This window comes from Falco biarmicus, chromosome 10 (assembly GCF_023638135.1).
Source record: "Falco biarmicus isolate bFalBia1 chromosome 10, bFalBia1.pri, whole genome shotgun sequence".
NCBI classification, from domain to species: Eukaryota; Metazoa; Chordata; class Aves; order Falconiformes; family Falconidae; genus Falco; species Falco biarmicus.
In genome coordinates, this window is record NC_079297.1 from 31482423 (window position 1) to 31502318 (window position 19896).

The following is a 19896-nucleotide window of genomic DNA, read 5'->3' on the forward strand; positions in this document are numbered from 1 at the left end:
TTGTAAAATCGGTTCAGGCGCGGAGCCTGGCTCAGCCAGGTGCCACTGCTATCATACGTACTTCCACCAGGGTGTGCCAACTAAACAGACTGCGTTCCCTTGCATAGGGCTACAGCGCACTACTGGAGCGTATAAAAAATACAGTTCATCCTGGGTGTTTTTTCGCTCAATCCATTTATGAAAGCATATTTTAAGGCCGGTAAAATAATATTGAACATGTACGCGACAGAAAAAAAAAAATAATCTGTATCCAGAGTATTTTTAAGTAAAGGGTTTTAAAAAAATCAGTGCAGACATGCTGGCTTTTTACCTCCTCTTGTTTTAACCTATGACTGATTCATCAGTTGAAGTGTAAAGAAACAGATCTTCTTATGGTAATTGATTCTCAGGGGCTATTAGTGTAAACGTAAATGCTCAACATAGATGTTACGTAGGTGGGTGTTAGAAAGAAAACATAAATTGTCAGCAATATAAGGCAATCTGTTCATACCGTAGGGTGAGAAAGTGAAGAATGTTAGAAATCAGAGACTCAGAAATACCTCCCAGAGTTGGCTGAGTGCAGTCTCCCATTGTGAGTAATTATAAGAAACATACTGTGCAGGAGTCAATTCTGGTGCTTTAGTTCAAAAGGCGAAACAACTTGAAAATAACAGAGATTTCAGGTGAGATTTGCAAAAGAGCTTACAAGAGTTAAACACCTGGCTGCCGCTGACCTTCTATGGGAGGTGGGCACCTAAATTTTTAGGTATTCCTGAAAACTGTTGGAACTTTATATTCTTCTATAGCCCTGGACTAGAATTCATTTTTCTTCAAAGCAACTGTGATTTTTAAACTACAGAGAATAAGAGAACAGCATACAGTAAGAGCCCAAAATAATATTCTAGTTGACCTAGTCCATCAAAATTTGTGAGATTAACTCCAAAATAGTAGAAAAAATAATAAAACCTGTTGGTTCTTGCCTCTTTGTTTTTGAACGCTTGCAGTTTACATTTTCCATCTTTTCTTTGGAAGTCTAAGAGTTTAAAACATACTTTTTTTAAACAAAGATTAAGATTTTATATCATCACATGACTCCAAAAATCAGATCTTCCAGGGAAGCACCAAAGAAATTTTTAGCTGAGATAAAATTACAGGACTAAATCATACTGTATTTATAATTTCTCTAAATAGTCTGGAGAATATAGGCTGCATTAGGAAGAATATGCTGGGTGTATGAGCTTCTCCTGTGTACTGCATCTGTCTTGATGGTGCCTGCAGGAGGACAGCTCTGCCACATTGCCGTCACCACTGCCCGGTGCGCGTGTCGCACGTGCATTCTGACACAGCCCATACCAGAACGAATGTGGTCAGCACCTGTGCTAGAGGGTAAGAGGAGGAAACAAGCTTTTAAAAACTCTTCCCCATCTTGCATACAATTCACAGTCCTCTCCAGAAAGGCCCTCAGGCAAAACTCCTAGGCAGTACAGGATCAAACCTGTACTTGGTAGGAGACATTTTACTTCCTTATTAATTGTGAAGTGTCAGTTCCCAGCAGCAAGCACATTCTAGTATGCTGCCTTTTTATGAAGATGTGAGAACCACAAGGAGTCTGGGATTCTAAATTCCTTTCAGATCCTTTATATAAAAAAGAAGTCCAGATGTCGCACAAAACATTTGAAGAACTTTATTTGAAAAACATTTTCTTTCTAAATGGGAGTTTATGCAGAGTACAATTAAACATGTTTTTCTAACTAAACATACTAGTTTGTGTCTTGTGGCAGGGAAAAATAAATACGTAAAAATAAAAACAATCTGAGACTCAAAGTTAATCATGTTGTGCCAGCTTGATTCAGATCCCCCGATGTGCATCTGCTCCTGCTGTAATCCCAGCCTCCTAGATCTGCCCTCAGGACCAAGGTCTTCAAACTGAAGCCTCAGTCTTGCATTTGTAGGGAATACACCTCAAGCAGCTTAAATTCTGCTAGTCACCATTCTTGCAAATAGTAATGTACCAATCCAGGCAATTACATCTGTGAGTGTACCAAGAGAAAATTGCTATGCATCCAGTAAACTCAAGGTACAGCTTTCAGAACTGAACAATGACTTTTGTGTATTTACTGCAGGACACGTTATGCTTTCCTGGCTTTTTGAGCCAGGTGCCTTTCTAAAAGCCAGTCTACTTGAAGCCTCTTTTCCCCCTCTTTTAAAGACAGTTACTGTATTTGCCTTCTCCAGTCCTGTGGGATTTCCCCCAGCCTTTCCATATTCTTAAAAATGATCATTTCTGGTTCAGAGATTGCCTTGACTCACTTTAAAAGAACTTTAAGGTGAATTTTCTATCAGGCCCTGCTGGCTGAAATGCATCTAACACATCTGAACACACTTTAACTCATGCGTTTCCCATTGCAGACTCTACACATCTCCCTCTATTAAAATGAAAAATCTTAGCTTTGCAGCTAACCTGTTTGATGAAGAATGAATTAAAAAGGGAAAAAAATTACTTTGGTCTGTTCTATGAAACCTACTTTTCTTTCTTTTTTCAGGCTAAGTAATGGATGCTTCCTTTTTTCATTCCTCATTACTCATGGATCAGCTTTTTTTTTTTTTCCTTATCACTTTTTATTTGTTTTGGTACTGATAAGTCATTTTGTAATCCAACTTTTTTGATCTAAACCTTACATGTCAGTCTATTTCTTTATACACATCTTTAGTCATCACTCTTTCCATTGTGTTATTCTTTATTTACTTTTGACTTATACTGTAGAGGTCCTGAAGCTTCTATATTGCTTTGTTACATTTCCTCTTTTTCTCCTCCATTGAGCCAGATGGCTATTGCACCTTTAATATTTAATGTCATAACCACCGCTTTTGGTGAAGTCCTGTTTTCCATAAAGTTTCTTCACAAAAGAGTCCACCAGATCCCTGAGTCGGTCTGCTGTCCTACTCCCATTATTCTCATCACGTTTTTTTCCTGCGTATCATGAACTCTTTAGGTTTACTATCACATCAATCTTCAGATTTTTGACCAGTCACTCCTCACTGGTTAGAATCAAGTCTAAATTGTTGTTTCTCTGGAACATTTCTCCACCTTCTGAAACATCTCTATAGTACATGCCAAAATGACCTGCTTCTACCTTGCCATTTTGCCAAGGATACTTGGGTCATTAAACCTCATCCTCACCCCCTTTTGCCTTACCCGTTACCATGGTTCTCCCTGTTCAAAGAAGTGATACTGATCTCCTTCAGATGAAGTAGTCCGTGCTCATCATGAAATTGTGCCTGTCCTTTTCCTGTTTTATCTTTCTCTCTCTCATTCCAGAACTACAAGTGTGCTAATTCTTCACATATATTGAAATGCTTTTCATTCCTCCATTTCTCCTGCCTGAAACTGTACTGTTCTAGATCAGTGTTGTCACCCTGTGATGTGCTTATCTCTGACACACCATTTAAGCATCCATTTCATTATGCTGTAAGGTTTCGGTTTGTTCCCTATTACTTTGGGCTTCTGTGTATAAGCATAATGGATATTTGTCAGGTTGTCCTGATAGTTCTTTAACTGTCTCTTGTGATTCACATTTCCCTCTAGAAGTCATGGTATCTTTAGTGATAGGTAAGACATTTACCATCACCTTTTTTCAAGCCTTGTTTAAAAAGTTCTTAACTAGACTAATAGTTCAATGCCTTTGGATTAATTCCTTAAATTGTCACCGCAGACAGTTTGTGGAACAGTGCTGCTGTTGAAAGTGAAGCCCTGGCATCAATACAATCTGTGCCTCAAGGTATTCCTGTCTTTCCCTGCTTATTCTGATGATCACTTCTGGAAATCACTGGAAGAACTAAAGATTTTATAAACATAGATAACTTGATCTGCTGAGGTTCAGCTGTGCATAGCAGCTCAGACACAGCACTGTGGTAAGGTGTGGAGAGGGGAATGGCATCTTCTTAAGCAAGCTCAATTAAAAAAGATTCATAAAGCAACCTTCAGCAGTGGTCCAGGAGGTCGGTATTGCCATTGCTAAATTCTTCCTGTCACAATAGCTAAAGCTATATAAATGTAAAGCAGTGTAAAATGCAGTGTAACTGCTCTTTCCAGCTGCCAAGGGTTTTATCGAGGGATAAATGTCTTATGTGAGGCCATACCTGGAATTTAGAAATAGTAGCTCTTGGGTACGCTGAAATAGGATGATCTTTCTTTCCTTTTGTTTTCAGCTGTTGTGGTGACTGCAGTTCTATAATCAGGCATAGTTTCATTTTGCCATAGCTTGTTCTCACATTACAACGTTTCATGTAATAGTATGTGATGATGAACCTGTGGGTCATCTGGTACGTCCTGACAAGTACAGTGGGAAGTTTCTGTTGAGGCCAATATGTTGATTGCATTTAAATTTTGTAAAGATCACTTGATCTCTTCCAGTGTAAGGCTGAATGCAGCTGGCATTTTTTCCATCTACTGAGAAACGAACTCTGAATTTACAGATGACCATGAAGCTGGAAGTATATTTTGTTTTGACAGAATAGAGTAAGAATATGTAACACCAACAGCTTATAGTGGGAAAGAGTTTCAAGTAGATAGGAAGATTTAAATATGTGTCATCTTCTAGAAATTATTTAATGTATCAATCTGATGGGAAGCAGCTTTATTTTATCTTAACTCCTATACACTTCAGTTTTCATTAGAACCACTCTTATTACAACAATAGTATTTTTATGTTTGACTCCTACATCCTCTCCACATCACCATCTCAGTACAGAAACACACATGCAGTTTTTATGTTTCAGTTTCTTTGTCAATTATTTCTTCATCTTATTTGCATTCACGTTGTCTTTCTGTACAAGCATCCCTTGCACAACTGATGCTTTCTTTTATTGGATTCTATTGTGCTGTCAAGCCTGGTTTAAAACACAGTAATCTCATAGACACTTAAAATTATGAACATCTTCTGAATTCACAAAACATATTAAAGATGCGTAGGTAGCAAATTAGCTGAGACTCTCAACTAACTGCACTTACAGTAAATATCCTACTTTTAGAGAAGTAGGATGCCTTTAAAAGTCAACAGTTGTTTTGGAAGTACTTTGTCACATTTATGAAGCACTGCATCACATTTATGGCGCACAGTGTCATGATAAGTTGTCCAAAGTGCCTGTCAGCTTGCCTTACAAACTGAAAAAAATGAACAACTCAGAAGATTACCTTAAAGAGTAACAAGCAGCCTTCAGAGGTTAGCATATTTTTTTCCTTTTTCCACGAGACTCAAGCAGTGTCATTAAACTTTGTTCCTTCAGTTTAATTTTTTGCAGTGTAATTTAATGGAAATAGACTATTTTAATTTTTCAACCATGAGAAGTTATAAATAAAGACTTTTTAAAAGTAAATAACTTCTAGGAGCTTTTTTAAAAGCATGCAGCTGTTCTAACGTAAGAGATCCTAGTTAGCTATTTTTTAATACAAACCACAAAGAGGTCAAAGAATCCAGAATTTTTTTACTACCCATTCACATTTAATGCAAATTCCATCAATATAGTCAGGTTATTTCTTTAGGCACCTTCCGAATGCCAGCAGGTAATTGAGTAATCTGAGCTAATGGTGTTTATGTCAGGTGCCTAAAGAAATACCCTGAGGATGACATTTGGAGCTGACTTATCATATACTCCTGTTTCACAACTAAGAAGGAGATGAAACTGTCAGAAATGTAAGGAGTAATAAGAAGAGAAAAGTGCTAATAAAAACATTTTTTTTTGCTAAGGATTTTGTTCATCATGAATCTTCGAAAGGAATCTATTCTGATTTGCCTAAAACATCGCTAATGTCTACCACAAACAGAGTAGAATAGGCACCAAGATGGCATTTCACAGCATCCGGGGGACCATTATTTCCCAGAATCAGAGCGTTACTTTTTATTTTACTGTTGAAAAGGAAGCCTTTATGTCCAGGGTTGAAAAAAGGTTTTAATAGAAGACTCCATCATAAGAAGTCAGCCAGGAGAAAAATAGTGATATTTGTGGTAGTGTTAGCCAGGAGAATTTTTGACGTGTGAATTATTCCTCTTGCAGTCATAGTTTCTAACATGTGAGAGTGATGATACCATCAACAATAACACTTTTTTATGATTGTTTGCTAAACCAAATAATAAAGATAGTACAACAAAACTCAAGGTGACTGGTCTCCTACAGTCAGAACGTGAGAGGTCATAGGCAGTTTTAGTAGAAAAGGCTAACATTTTAATTCGCCTAAGGAGGGCTTCAACTTTCTAAGCCTAGGAAAGTGCTTTTCTAGAGAGCCCTGCACAGCCACCAGCTCTGGAACTGCTGTGCTATGGCCACTGCTCCTGACAGTGGCTTTCTGCATTGTCAGCTGTTGTGTATCCAAAAAGGGCTGTTTCTCACCATTTGGGAACATGTGAATCAGTTCCTCCTTTATCAGAGAAGCTCTGCATTTCCCTGGCACCGAAGGTTGCTTGGTTTTAGCCTTTCTTGCTGCATGTTTGCTCAGCAAGTTCAGGGCCCTTGGCTGTCAGTATCTGGGTTTTCCTGTGAGAGAATCCATAGAAATGCTTTCTATGAAAGGTGAGTGGGGATGTGACCCCTCGTGCATACCTGTGTGCCCAAGCCACATGCACCAAGTTTGGAACCAGTGATTAGTCTGGGAAAAAGTCTCCACAATATTTCCTGGGAAAACTCATTTAGCCAAGTACACGAAGAAACAAGATTTATCTTTGGAGTTTTCATATTGTCAGCCTCTTCCATTGAAGGGGCACACCCCCCCGAATGTTTTAGGGTAGATGAAGTCTTTCAGGCCTCGCTTGCCCGTTTTCAAAGACCACATCACAACTAGCACTTAACTCTGTAACTGCTGTTAGAGCACTTTGTGGTCACACTGCTCTGACCTCTCTCCCAGCCATTCCTGTGCCCTCCTGCTCCATATTTACATGCACCTGTCTCCCCATTAACACCTCGTTAAGGCACACACCTGCTGTGGTTTTACTTAAACCCACTGCACTACAGCTATTAACCCTGCATATTTCATTATAAGGCACTCAGCACAATAGGAGCACTGAGTAAGGGTCAGTAATGAGTCATGTAGCCAACAAAAATTGGTTTGGTATGGGCGTCTCCTTTTCATTCAATTTCTTCACACCTCCCCTATTTAATAATTGATTATGTATTAAATATGTTCCCCAGGAAAAAAAATACATTGAGTGCACATGCATTAAATCCAGCTGAAACAGCACAGTTTTGAGAAAAAAACATTAATGGACAGAAATCCAGTATATATTTATAAAGGACTAGAAAGGCCAGAATAAAACCACAGCTCTAGGGCTTAGGAGACCTTACTTCTGTTTCAAATTTTGACAAACATCTGCAGCTTCACCAGCAAGTCGTATCATCTGTCTGTGCTGCTTCCAAAAAAATGAAGTGCATCAATGAATGTGCTTAGGCCAGGATGTACATACACACCTCAACTGAAAAAAAAAAAAAGTGCAAGGCAAAGTGCAAACCTCTACAGCATCAACTGTGCTGAAACAAACAAACCAAACCAAACCAAAACACCAAAAAAAAAAAAAAAAACCCAATACAAGCAAAGTTAATTAATATTTGTAGCAAAATAAAACTAATGTGTGAGCAGCTAGTATGATTGAGATGAAGATCAGAATCAAAATTGTCATGGCAATTTCTCAAGCAGTTTCACTGAATTTGTTTTAAAATCTTCAATTATCATGTGACTTGATTAGGAAGATCAACTGGATATGCAGACATGGCAGGTGATTGCTCCTTAACTGTGTAATCGAGAAATACCACTATCCATTATTTCGTTGTAATTCTATGAATTTACTACAAAGAAAATCTAAGCTCTGGAGCTTCTTTTGGGTCAAAAACTCATCTCCTTGTTAGACAGCTACATAAAACTATTGAATATGCTACTTCAGTAGCACAGTAAGAGGGGCCATCAGATGTATCCATACATTTGATCTGTGATCTGCTGCAAATTACATGTAAGTAGCCATAGATCGGTATTTCTTACTGAACACCCTTACAGAAGGGTAATTTGCTGTGTAATTGCTTTTCATCGCTTCTTTACCATGGACTATTGCTTTCCTTGGTCAAAGCTCTCATACTTGCACCACAGAAGGCACAAGAGTGGCTCTTTCAAATTTCATAGTGCTTATGTTGCTTAGTAATATGCGTCTGTGTATGTGCATAAACCTACTGGGTGGGGAACTCGGATCTCTGTGCTACTTGCCTTACAGCCCTAATTGCAATTCTCTTCTCATTTTAGCTGCTTCTAATATAAGGCCTGGATTTTACAGGGATCAGCTCAAATAGGTTAAAATTCCTGCAAGTGTGGTAAATTTAACATTTGTTCTTTAATACATAAAATGCCCATTTGTTCCACTGTATCTTGACAGCAGTTTTGTCCTTGGTATCTTACTCTCTCTTAGGGAAATCTCTTTTCATTCTTATTACTCACTTGACTGGTGGCAACTTTGCTAGTGATCCTGGATGTTTTTACAGAATCAAAATATATAGGAAAAAACACCTGACTACATAGAAAAAGTAGGTGTTCCTGCAGCTGTCTTTCCAGATACCTGCTTGGAATGGTGATGATAATCCTTGCAAATATTAAAAGTACTCACGTGCAGTGTAAGGTGATCCATGCATAAACCAACCCATTAAATCTAGCTATAGAGTTTACACATTTCTTCAGCTGGGAAGCCCACCATTGGGGTGTTTTTAATAGGCATTGAAAGCTACACTTTATTATTCACTCAGTAGAACTGACATTGGATTTGATTCAGTAAGGAGCGCTAACTGCATAAACATATGTCAACTGCTATTTGGTCTGGTGACCATGGACCGGATAAATAAATGCAAAAATCTAACAAGAAGCACAGAACTAGGTACTGGAATCTTCTTCAAATGACAGGACAGTGAGCTTACTAGCGAAGTTGCCAGTGTATCAGGTCAGTATCTTGCAATGTGCATCTGGAAAAAAGCAAATGAAGGGTAGGCTTCTCCCTGTAAAGGAGGAATAAAGCAGTAATACAGTACTTATTAACTATTTCTGAGAAACACATCATACCTATCTCATATCATAGTATTTCTTGAGATTCATCAAAGAATACTATGTAGGTCACCACACTCATTAGCTACCTGAAACGTATAGAAATAGAGTCCACTGAAGTCAATGGAAAGAGTTCTATTGAATACTGCGGGCTAAACATCGAGGTCTGCTTAGGCAGGGCAACAGGGGCAGGCTCTGTTCTGCTGGCAATAAATCTTGCAATCCATTAAGTTCTAGTGGCGACTGTGTCTACGTATGTTTTCTCCATCATGATCCCATATTCATATTAGTATGTAAACATCTGTCTCACTACAGCAACAAAAGTTGTGCCCCGTTCTGCTAATCCTGTTATAGATATATGCTGAATGACAAAATCTTCCCCAAATTGCTCAGTCCTAGGCTCCCCTGAATGCTGACCCTGTCTTCTGCTTCTCTGACAGCAGAGAGATATATCATATTCTAGGCAGAATTATCCCCTGTGGAACATTTTGTTCCGTATGGCGGAAATCTAACTACAGTGCAGAAGCAACGAAATGCCGAGTATCAGAAGCAGGGAAGGGAGGCTGCACGTCATGGGTTAGCTGCTTTTTATCTGTCCTAGTTGCTGGAGGAGGCAGACAGTCAGTGCAGGCTGGGGTGCAGTTTCATGTTATACCTAATCCAGCGGGTAAGTGGTAAGGTCTTGCTGAGAGGAGCAGCCCTGCTCTCCCCTCTCTCTCCATCTGCCCCAGCTGCAGGCTTTGCACTTTCTCTTGTGTTGGACCGAGCTGCGCAGTCTTCTGACTGCACAGCAGGTCGGTCCCAGTCCGTGATCTGATCGGAACTGATGGGGGCAGGGCAGGGGCAAATGAAAAAAAATCACCAAACTGCCAGTTGTGTGACTTAGGCTGCAGCTACAGTCACTCAGCCTCCTGCAAGAGAAGTGGAAGCTGTTGGCTGGGAGCAACCAGGAGACTGGGATGATGCAGACCCATTCCTTCCTGGAGCCGCTCACAGCTACACCAGGTGAGGAAGCCAGTGGAACAGCAGCCTTTTATTTCTGCTGCGGGAATGGCAGAGCAGGGCACAGCCCTCGCAGCCCTGAGGACACATTGCACAACCAGGCAGTTTAAAGAGAGCTTTAAAACCACTCATGCCCCAACCCTCGTACAAGGGGAACGCAGTCACTGAGAATTGTAGTCTTTTATTTCACTCTTGCTCACTCTCTAGCTCTGTTAAGATCATAAGTCCCTTCAGCTTCCATCCAATTCAGCAGAAGCTAATGACATGCATATTTGGGGGACTTTAAAGCTTGCTCATACTATAAAATACTCTACTTGCAGCCAAATATATTTAACATTATTGGGAATTATGTAAACAAAACCCAAACCACCTGACAGACAGTTTTTATACTGGAGAACTATACTCTCAATTTAAAAGGGCATTTTAAAATTTATGTCATTTAATAAAACAATAAATTTACGTTTTTCTGCTTCTGTAATTATGAAGCATAAAGGCAGATTCATGTGTGGCACCTACTTGCATTTAACTCACGGGTTTATTACAATGAACATCACCTTAAATGAAAACGTTCACATTTTCAAAGGAAAATAAATAGTTAATGGTTTCAGAATTATTGTTCTTTTCCACACAATCCCATAAAAATTTTGCAATGAAAAAGCTAATAGACCAATGGTGAGACACTTACATATGCAAATATGTTTCCGTGAAAGAGTTAAAGTGCTTTATAATATAAATTTGCTTTCAGTGCCAATATAATTAGATTGTAACAAGCAAACCCCTGCAACATAACACAGTGAAAATTTGAAAATTTGATTCTGCCTGGCAAACAACCAAGTCCCTGCGTGTGCACAAACCTGACATTAATAAGCTACAAGAGATTACATGATTTAGAAAAGAAGCACTTGGTGTTACAAAATCAAATAATAGATCTCTAGGCTATAATTAGGAGAATTGGGATTCAACAATGAAGTCATAATAATGTAATTTAGCTGTAAGTAACAGAGCCATGGAGTCACATTAGGAGGTGTGATCACATCTTTCAGCAAAGCTCTGCTGTGTAGACTTATTGCTGTTCAGTTTAGTCTAGTACACAGCAACCTGTTGGCACAGAGCTCAGGCTGACAGCCTCTTGTTCTCTAGGGGCAGTATGGCAAAGTGCCACCCCTGCATTTTTATTTCAGTCTTGTGACTTTTAAGTCAAAACAATAAAATTATATATACTGAGTGCAGAGTTGCCTGTGAATATTTGTATAAATTACTGCACAGCATGGGTTTAGGGGCCGTTTAAGAACAAATAGATTAAAAAAAATAAAGAAGGCAAAATAAACTGCTGAAGCAGGGTGTTAGGTTTCTCGTAGGCTTGATGAACATGTACTGTTCAGCTACTTTATTCATCTATTTCTGTCGTTAAGGAAATAGCTCCAGAGCTGCAGCTTATTGCAGCTGCACTCCCGAGTCTCTTCTGCTCGATTCTCACACTAGTGTGATGCGGTGGCTCTGCCTGCTTAGCCCAGAACCCAGGTGTCGCACAGCCATGTGAGGTGGGTAACAAGTGGTAGAGCAGGATGACAGCTCACCACAGCTGTCCCTCAGCCAGCCACCAACCGGCCCTGCAGCCCACCAGGCGTGGAAGGCAGCCGCCACAGCTGGCCAGCTGCAGGGAGGCATGGGGGAACTTCAGGCGGGCAGCGCGCAGCTACTCACACTGCTGTTGACAGTACATCAACTTCAACTCTACACTTTCTGTGAAAGTTACCGTTTGATTTAAGCCATTGCAGGGCAATACATCATACCAGCAGCCCCTCTCTTCCATCTGTGTATAGCCCAGTGAAGGCCCTTTCTTCGCTCTATTATTAATTTAAGCTTATTTCACAAATCTTGGCCACAACTGTTTCTTTGCTGTTCTTTTGTTGTAGCTAATAAAACAGATATACTGCGTTAATTTGGCAAGTTCCTCCTTTAGGAGCTAGTGTCTAGTTAGTAGTGAAATGCTACCTCTACAGCCATTTATTAGCCGGTGGGTTTTTTTCTCTCCCTGCCCGCTTCATGGTGCTCATCTTACAACCTTGGGGGCTGTCTCACAGCACTGTGTCCCGTCCTGTCCTCCACAGGCATCCTGGAGGCAGCAGAGCCAGAGCCAACTCCCTGAGCTTGCTCCGCAGCACAAGCAGGGTAACACCAACGGGCCTCAGCACCAGTGTGTGTCCAGACCTGAAATCTGATTTCCATGCACAAAAGACGCAGGCAAAGATTTTGCTGGTTGTCAGGTTCTGAGGTGTTTAAATCAACACTTTTGGCTGGGGCAGGGGAGGTGGTGGTGAGTCGAGGATTGATATGTTTCTTTTTAATTTGGTAGCTTACTAGATAAATGGAGGAAACGGGCATCAGCTTTGCATCCAGACTGACAGAAAATTCAAATGCGTGTTTGGATTAAAACTTTGAAATGGGTTGATCACTTCTTGTTACAGCTTCACAGGCTAGGGCTGGTGGTCCAACAGCATTCCCATCTTTAGGGGATCTCCAAAAGCTTCTGTTTCCACTCACTCTTCTGTGTAACAAAAGCAGCCACCTGTTGCTCCTGTTAGTTCCATTTTATTTTTATTTGCAGTTTCTTCCAATTACTGTTTATTTTATTAGTTCTTTATGGTTTTGCCATTTTTTGTTTTGATGACATTTTGATTTGTTTCAAACTGCCCTTTATTTTAATTTTCTTTCCCAAGCATGTTGATTTATGGTTGTTTCTTCTATTTCTTTTATGCTTTAAATGATCTGTTTGTTTTATTGCCTTTATTTGCATAGCACTTAGTTTTCATGACCTTTTTGTTGCTGCAGCTGCTGCTGCTGCTTCTGGACTGCTGGTGCTTTTCTCCTAGTTACCAACCAGGAAACACAGAGTGAAAGTAAACCAAACCTTGTGAAGGCAAGCATCCAAACACAAAATCTTTTCTGATATTTTTTTTACTCTGCAGTGTCCCAGCAGTGTTGCAGTTTATCAAAGTGCAGAATCCAAAATAGTTTATTTCTTTTTAAAGAAACATACTCTAGGAACTCTGTATGTTCCTATCTAAAAATCACTTCTGAGCAGCTTCCTTTAGGGTGGTTTAATACTTTGGCAGCTCTTCCAGGAGCAGAGACATTTGTAATGAAGGTAACATGAAAAAAATTCTAAATGGTAGAGGTGTCTCTACAATTTCTGTTGAGTCCTCACGGCCAGTGTAAAATACTGTATAGACATTTAAAAATTAATATACTTGCAGTTAGTGAAATGTTTAGTAGGAAATGTCTACAAAACATTTATACTTAATTATGGCGAATAAGTGTGTGCTACCTGACAGGTGTGTTTGCATATTGCATATACTTGTGCTTGTAAGTGTGTGTGCGCGTGCCTGCCTATTGGCTATGTATATATATTTATTTTTATACACATGCATATTTATACAGAAATCATACTTTTGTCATCTGGTATATCATTATCGTATCTGCATTGTTTTAGTTACCTGAGGATCTATATATAGGGCCTGTATCTGTTACACTTTATGTTATTTAAATGAAGGCAGTAACATTAGATATGTTTGCAACCTCTCCTTTTGGACCAAGTTTACTTTTATTCTGCAGAAGCTGATGCTACTTCTGAGTTTTCTCAGTGAAATTACTGATATCAGAATTATTCCCAAAATGGATTCTGTCATTCATAGTGCTAAAATCAACCTCCCTTCTTTTAAAGCAGTTGTTACTATTCTTTTAACGACATCATCACAAATCTCAACTTTATATTTCATTTGGTTCCTCATTTTATGGTGCTGTGTCACAAATTGACATTTTGCCAGGAAAACAGGAGTATGTATCAAATCACCATCTTTTATTTGAATGCGAAGTGGTATGCAATGACCTGTTCAATGAAGCCTGCATTAACAACATGCTTCTTGGATTCTCTCCCTTCCCCATTAACAAGTTTCTTATTGCGCCTTCTAACATCGGTGCTTGCACCACTTTATGTCTTTATGTGTGTAAAATAAAATGTATATATTTACACACACACACGCCTGTAATGAGCCAAAACCAGAACAGCCTTTGCCTCGGCTTGTTTGCACATTATGCACATTCTAGGGAATGAAATTTGAATGCTGTTCAAAGAGAAAGCGTGTGAGTTAGCCCAAGGGCAGAAGAAAGTCATGTGCAACAGGTTACATGATTTTACATAACTTTAGGTAAAAAAAAAAAGAAAGCACCTCATGTCAATGCAGGAAATATTTTAGAATATGTATAGTACAGACAATGTTTTTCCTCACTGCTTCATGCATGTACTTCAGTGCTGTACTTTGGTACAGTATATTGTTTTCACCGTAATTAATGCGATTTTCTTCTCACCTTCCCTAATATAATCCATCACCACAAAAAAAAACAAATGAGAGAACATTTCTTTAGTAGCCTTTCTTAGCTTTACTGCTGTCTTCATTTCTGGGGTTTGCATGGCAAGACTTGGAGGGGGTTGGGGACAGGTTACTCTAGTGGCCTTGTTCTGCTCCACGTGGCCACCTGCTCGAGACAGTCTGGGCCAAACCAGTCACTTTTTGAAGAGGTCTCTAGTGAACAGAGTGAGCCTCACTGCTGTCAGCGCTTCCTACCCATAGCTCCTCTCAGACCACAGCCTCGCTTCCCCAGCTGGGAATCCTTGCTGTTGGACTTGGGATCCTAAGCAAGAGGGCAAAGGGTTTACACCTTTACAGGGGTGAGCGGGAAAGGGATGTGGTCCCTGTTGTGCGGGCAAGGTGGGACATTTTTAAGCTGATATACAGGGAAGGGGCTCAGGTATCTGCCTCTTTCCTTGCTCCCTTTCTTCTCTTCTAGAAGAGACGGAGAAAAGCGAGCAGTGACGGTGGTGTGACTTCAGGGTATATGGGAGGAGTTAGGATCTAACAGCGAGTTATGCCAGAGTTGGTAATGCTACAGAATTGCAGCGACCTCTTTTAGTATTCTCTAACTATACGTGGAGTAGATCATACACTTCTTAAAAAATATTTTTTCTATCTTTTGTATCATAAAAAAGCCTGAGTCAAATTCTAAATTCTCCTTCTCTGGGGAGAATAAATGGGGGAGGACTCACACCAGGTAGATGTTGGTTACGGACAACGGGAAAAGTAAACAAACCCTTGTACGGAATTGCATCTCTGCCTTTGATTTCTGATGCCAGCTTTAAGAAACTGAACATTAGAGAGACATAGAAAAATGAGCCTGAAGTTACTCAGTACTATAAAACTGCAGGGCAAAATATGCTTCAGGAACATCCATGGCTGTAGTTGTGTTAGAATTCATAGCTTTGCTACATTTGCCTTATTTCATGCTCATCTGAACACTAGTAGTACTATTCAGTCTCTTGTAGGACTATTCAAAAGTGAGAGTTCTGTATCTCTTGACTAGAATGACATTTAGAACAGGATTTTATTACACTGCTCACAGTTTGCTAGAATCATTTGTACTCTACTGCCTTTGTGTGAGTCCTTATTGTTAAAGTTACAGCTTTACTACTGTCACTACTTGAATTTACTGGTATTACAGGTAGCATTGCTGCACCTTTAACGCTACTCCCATTTCGGAGCTAGCTGTTTCAGTTCTGCTGCCATCGCTTCTTTTGAGCCCTGAGGCAGGATCCTGGCTGGATCGTACAAGTGCAGCAAGGGCATCCAACCCTCGGTGCCCCAGGGAGGCAAAGCTGTACCCAGGGATTACCAGCTACTGCTGCATAGGAACAGGTCAGTGGGATCAAAAAGAGCCTGCAAATTGGACGTGTAGGAACATGGGCTGGGTTGGGCACTCAGGAAGTTGGAAACTGGGTGAGTCCTGCATTCATGTCTCTGTAAAACTTCTGCTATCCTAAATTCTGTTCAGAAAACAGAAAAATGTCAGGAGGGAAGGAACCAGGTAACTCCCATATTCTCATGTTAGAGTTTGCAGGATCACTGGAGAGTAAATACACATAACCTTTCCATGCACGATCCTCCCTGTCTCTCCAGGTTCCATGCTCCACTCTCACATTGTTTTTTACACTTTCTTTTTTTGTCCATTTCATAGTCCTAAAAGGGGACGTTGTTACTGAATACCACATGCCTAGCTTCTAGATGTTATTGTTTGTATTACCTTTTTGGTTTTTATCACCATCTTCCTGTAGAAGAGCAGTGTTCCTTTCAGCTGGGATCATTTCCTTTTCCTCTTATTGTCCACATTCAATTTATCATCTAATTATGTCTGGGTTTCTGGTGTCTCCTTATCTTTCATGAGTCAAAGAGACGGTGTACAGTTGATTCTCACTAAATCATAGAAATACGAGTGTGTACAAGGTAGGTTGTTTCCGTCGTTCACTTTGCCTGAGGCATATATGTGTGTTGATGGAGCAGTCTGAAGGCTTGTTCAGACTTTATCAGTCCCAGGTTTTGGAGCAAGCCAAGCAAAGCAATCCATCTTTTAAGAACATTAGTGTAGTATGAAAGGGACATCTTGGTGGTAATTGTACTGTTGCCCCATGGCACCTTCCATTTTTGTCCTTTGCATAGAGAATTGTTTCTCAGCCCCATGCAAGTCAACAGCCTGCTGATGTACAGGTTTTGCATTTCCAGAAAATACCTTCTGAGCCCCATTAAGCTAAAAAAAAAATAATCATCTGAGTTAGGGAGCTTTTCCTATCCTGTTCAAGGAATATGAATGGTTAACACTGGAGCTCCAACATAGGGAGAATGAATTTTTGTCATCTCTTACTCATCTCCGTTTCACAGAACCATTTCAGTAAGACAATCCCAAACATTAAAGGGGAAAAAAAAAGTAATGCAAATGACACCTTTTCAAATTTGGCAGGCTTTTTTACTATAAATACTCATTTTCTAGACCCAAAGATCTATAATTCTTTTTTCAATTTAATCATCATTATCCAATTTTCCCTAACATTGTTTGATTCTTGGGAGAATGGTTGTTTCAACTTTTTTAGTTGAAGGTAAAAGCAAGGAATTCAAGTGAACTCAATAAAAGTAATCATGTCCCAGGAAGGGGGGCCATACTTGTAAGATACAAAAGCAGCAGTTTATTAGATACATGTAATCCATTGCAGAATAAGAGCTTTTGTTCAGAAGACAGTATTTTAAAATAAATCCATCTCCTAGCATGTTGGACCTGAAGGATTTTTTCATCTGGGTTTCAGTAAACTGTTAACACCAGGTTGGACAATCTTAACAAAGACCTGTTCAGCTTCAGATAATCTTAGTAGGAGGTTAATTTGAATACCACGAGGGTATCAGTATTGTTTACAATACTGTTTTAATCACTGACCTTACGATGATCCCACTAGTGCAGTCTACTGTTTCTTTCATTAAGCAATGAGGTCAAAGCCTGCATATTTTGCAGAGCTCATCACTGACACCACGATTTCCAGCTTGAAATGCCAGCAAGCGCTGCTGTCACACAAAACACAGGAGTACCACAAGTTTGGGAAAGGGTGTTCTCCAGCTCCTCCCCTGCCCTCCAGGAGTTGTTGTCATTTGGTAGCGGACATTTTTTGTGCTTTATTCAGCCCCACACATGCACTCACCACACAAACGTGCACGCACACATTTATACACGCACACATTTGTACACGCTAACAGATTAAATGCAGCAACTACTATTTATTTTTTTAAGTGCCCAGAAGTGTGCCAGGCCGTTCATTAAATACACAACATGGAGGCCACTGCATACATGGCTCACATTCCCACGCCAAGATCCTCATCCAAGTCTCCCTAAAACTGAGCTGAAAGACTTCTTTTGATAGTACCAGTGTGGATCCAGCCAAATTAGACCTCTGTCAGGCTGGGTACTTAAAAAAGATAAACACACCTACTGCAACACAATATGCATTCCAAACTAGAGCTCTTAAACTGAGAGTATATCCTGAATGTGGAAAAAGCCTTTTTGCAAAGCTCAGACTGTAATCACTGCTCTGCTTTACTTTTTTATTATTATTTTTTCCCCAGAATAGTAAGTGCTTCAGAACAGCATTAAAGCTGCCATATAGCCAACGGACCTCCCATACCATTAGGCAAATTAATTTTACATATAAATTATTTACATTTCATCCATGATTAGTTCTACATATGATCAATGATTTCACTATAGAATAAGTCTTTTTTTTTTTTTTTTTTTTTTTAGAGAATTGCAGCATGATAAATAAATGAATAAAGACTTATAACAGTATATTTCACCACAGAGGCTGGGAAGCATTCTTATCAGAAAACTTGGAAATCCCTATGGTCCCCCAGTCTGCATTAAAAAAACCTAAAGACTGTAGTCATAATTTTTTTTCAAAATATGAAATGCATTTTATGCAACAATGCCTCAGATGAGAAACAAACCCAACAGAGCTTACAAATAGTCGACATTAGCTCTTTTCATAGCTTTGCTTCAGCTAAGAGGCCTTATTGGTGACTGCAGATGCACTGAGATTTTGTAAACCCAGTTTTTAGATTAAAATTCATGAAAGATATCTCACTTGCATAAATAAATCAAGGCTGCAAAAAATAAAGTTTAAACATCCATACGCTACTACTGTCATTTTGCCAAAATGACACACAGCATGACTACAAAATTTGCTGTAATACAGTAATCAAGAATAAAATTTGCCCTGCTATATTGCTGGAACAGGTGTAAGTGTGTATCCATGGATTTAATAGCATATTAAATATCCATTGTACTTTAGTTTTAGCATTCCTGAGCACTCACAAATCCTACTGGATAGCAAGGTGACATATCTATCTCAGTGAATACAGGGCTCTTGTCTCACAGCTAGCTGACAGATATTCATGCCTGTTCCCGCTGTAACAGGTAAGATAAGCCAGGCCGGGCCTTATGGGGAAGATACTGTAAGTCAGTTTCTCAGATTTATGCTTATATATAGCATTAATGACAGAAATCATCATACTGAATTTGGTGGTCCTACAACATGCATGGGGATTTAAGGATTAACACTCAACCTGTCTGGAACAGTTTTGTCCTACAGTGCCATTTGATCAATACTGAAATTTGGAGGTGGGGGGAAACCTATTGATTTCCTCAACATTTTCAGTGAAAAACTGCCTGATGCCTATCGTTAGCTTTCTACTTGTGGGGAGGGGAGAGAGCAAAGAAAGAAACGTGGTAACTTGGACTTCTGCATGTCCCTCAGAACAGCAAAAGGAAAAGGAAAAAGAAAAGGATTTTGTGCTCTTCTTTAATTAGTTGTAAGGTCTTCTATCACATTCAGTAGCCCCTGTCTTGGGTCTTTGTTACTGAACACACCTAACACCGATAAAAGTGAGGTAATACTTACTTCAGAGTATCACCCCTCACGGTGCCCACTGAAAAGGATGCTTTTTGCCAGTGTGTGCCCTACCCACCTTTGTTTGGAAGTATGTATGTTCACAGAGGATTAGGACCCACTTAGTCTTCTACACAAAGGCAAGTGTCTGCCATGTACAGCTGTGTAAAGAATTCACTACAAATAGCTTGTGGTGGTTGCTCTCCGGTTTTTTTGCATTCATGGATTACCCATGAACAGGGTCAAAATTACTGTTAGGCTGCAGATCCTTGCTTAAGACATTCAGACCAGGAATAAGTAGATAAAACAGCTACCATACAACAGACCAACCAGTCTAGTTTATGAATACTCAGAAAGAAGTTAACTTTCAAGGCTTTCATTCATAGTGACAAATCCACTTTGCATCTTCTCTTCATTTATCAGGAAAGTAAGTTCTGATTGTAAACAGCTACACAGGAAAAAAGAAAAAATAAAACCTAAAATCTCTAGATTTCTTATAATTTTTATTATTAGCCTCAGAAGTCCGCATGAGTGTTTC

At 39.6% G+C, this 19896-nt stretch overlaps 1 long non-coding RNA gene across 1 annotated transcript in view; it reads left to right on the forward strand.

The window, feature by feature from the left end:
- The window catches only part of LOC130156379 (uncharacterized), a 146369-nt gene that overhangs the window by 99075 nt on the left and 27398 nt on the right, over positions 1-19896 (forward strand). The gene's annotated exons all lie outside the window — the stretch shown is intronic.